This window comes from Physeter macrocephalus, chromosome 1 (genome assembly GCF_002837175.3).
Source record: "Physeter macrocephalus isolate SW-GA chromosome 1, ASM283717v5, whole genome shotgun sequence".
NCBI lineage: Eukaryota > Metazoa > Chordata > Mammalia > Artiodactyla > Physeteridae > Physeter > Physeter macrocephalus.
Window position 1 is genome coordinate 141,439,469 of NC_041214.2, and position 2,579 is coordinate 141,442,047.

General features: G+C 34.0%; 1 pseudogene; it reads right to left on the reverse strand.

The window, feature by feature from the left end:
- Positions 1-1,714: 1,714 nt before the first annotated feature.
- Positions 1,715-2,341, reverse strand: LOC102975762 (39S ribosomal protein L1, mitochondrial-like; annotated as a pseudogene).
- Between the last annotated feature and the right edge of the window lie 238 nt (positions 2,342-2,579).

The following is a 2,579-nucleotide window of genomic DNA, read 5'->3' on the forward strand; positions in this document are numbered from 1 at the left end:
ATAGCTAAGGTGCATATCAAAGGAATGATTTCAGTGAGCCCAGACTTTCACATCTTCCCATACACAGAAAAGTGTTAAATTCATCAGCATGAAATATCTGTTTTTCTTTAATTTTTTAACAGTAAACTTTTGAAGTTTCTGGCTAGCTGGTCTTTGTTGCAAAAACTCCTATATATCCTGGCTTCTCCCTAACCTCTTCAGAGCAGTCTCTCAGAGCTGAGATACTGCATCCTGAGCTTAAGTCCTCACTTTTGTCTGCCAAATAAAACATAATTCTGCAGTTTTAGGTTGTGCATTTTTCTCAATCGACAGTATAAAGTAAATGAGGTATCTTTTGGGACCTGTAAAATTAAACAAAATTGTAATGTTTATGATCTTGCAAAATATTTTTTTTTCTTTTGTGATGATGCTATGGACTGAATTATGTTCCCCCCCCGCCAAACTCATATGTTGAATCCCTAATCTCCAATGTGACTATTTTTGGAGATAGGGCTTCTAAGAGGTATATAAGGTTAAATGAGATCGCAAGGGCAGTGTCCTATTCTAATAGGGTTGGTAGTTTTATAAGAAGAGAAAGAGAGAGAGATCTTTTTCTTTCCTCTAGCAAACACCTAGAAAGTGGCCACCTGCAAGCCAGAAAGAGTGCTCTCACCAGAACCCAGTCGTGCTGGCACCCTGATTTCAGATTACCAGCCTCCAAAACTGTTAGAAAATAAATTTCTGTCATTTAAGCCACCTAGTCTATGGTATTTTGTTATGGCAGCCAGAGCAGACTAAGATGCAAGATATTAACAAAACATTTTTACTTTATCAACTATGGTGCAGAGACATATGAAATTAAGATACTGTTTCTAAAAAGGATGTAGTTTAAATTCCAATACAAATAGAATATACCAAATGACAAGTGATGCTGAAATTTCTCAGAAATATGTGATGATAACAATAAAAAGCTGTGTTGAAACCTACTGACTCCTAGAACTTATTTGGGGACAAATTAATCCATTTCCTCAAAATTATTTACTGGGGACTAAAAATGACAAGGCAAAATCACTGCTTGACAAACATTGATAATATAACTGTGAAATGTTATGCATGCTAAATTATACACAAAGGTGCATGGTGACCTGTGAGAGTAGGACAAAGTCTGAGCTGGGCAGTTGTTGGAGGGATTAGGTTGTTATGTTGCAGGACATAGTTTATAGATTCTCAATAAAAAATGGGAATTAAAATTTAAATACATATGGATTCCCCAGTGGCTGCATGTAGTGTATAATGATTTTTCTCACAATTTCAAAACATCAACCAAATAAGTGTTGACATTTGGGTCCTTTTCAACATCCTGACTTCTTTTTTTTAAGGTTCGGACACAGAAATTTTTATTTTCTTATTTTTGCAATTGTAAGACTTTCTTTTTTGGTGTTAAAATTCACTTTCAAATGTGCACATCAAGAAATAACAAGGCACCAAATATAGAAATTACATAGTTTTATTATTTTCTCTCTTGCTCCTTAATCTACTGAAAGTAATTTCATAAACCAACACTTCTGGGCAACATTTATTTTTCTTTTGTTGGTTTTTGCTTGTTTAGGCAACAAAGACTCCATCTTTAGTAAAAGCCTCCCCTTGAACTATGAAGGAAAGCATGTACCACAGAGGATCTCCAACTCAGAGGTCTGTCCTACAAACTTCACTGATAATAGTTTGCACTTTGCAGCTATCTGGTCATTTGATCCAATGTTGCTATTATGGTCTCCAGAAAGTTCTCTCTTTCTTCATCTACCTTAATTTTATGCCCAGTTTTAAGTAATTCAAGTATTTGTGGAGGTAATGGCCACTGGAATTTTGAATAAGCTTGGAAAATCTTTTTTTCAGTTTCTTCTTTAATGGATTAATCTCAGTCATTCCTTCAGGAACAGCCACTTAAAAGTTCTGCATGAATTTTATAAGTCAAAATCTTCTGAATCAGATTAGTTCCTTCGGCAAACGCAGCTGCATTTTCTTCTGCTATTTTAATCTTTGATGCATCCTTTGTAAATATAGCAAATTTATTGATTTCTGAAACCAATGGATATGGAAAACAAAGAACACTGGCAAATGACTCCACTTTTTTCTTTTCCTCATGTGCTGTATCCAGTGTCAAATCAAGATAAACACCTTGCTTTGGATTAATATAGTCCAGAATTTGAAATTTCTTAAGTAAGTGAATAGCTTTATTAACCTTGTATATTTGCTGTGGGTACAAGTATTTTAAATGCATACCCTCAGGATTTATTTTCATATAGTGGTATGACTTTTTTTTTTTAATCTCATCTTTTCTTTTTTTTCAATCTGATGTTTTTCCTTTGGCACAATTTTAATTTTTTTAATTTTTTAAAAAAATTTTTGCAGGCTTTATAGCAGCAACACAATGTCTGTTGAGCATGTGAATGTTTACAGGACAAGAATAAAGAGAGAACTGATAAACCATCTTTGAAAAGACTATGGCTTTGATGATGTATCAAGATTCTGCTGAGGTGTCATAGGGATGCCATCATGTTGACCATTTTGAATTATGTTGACCTATAACCTTTTTATTTTCA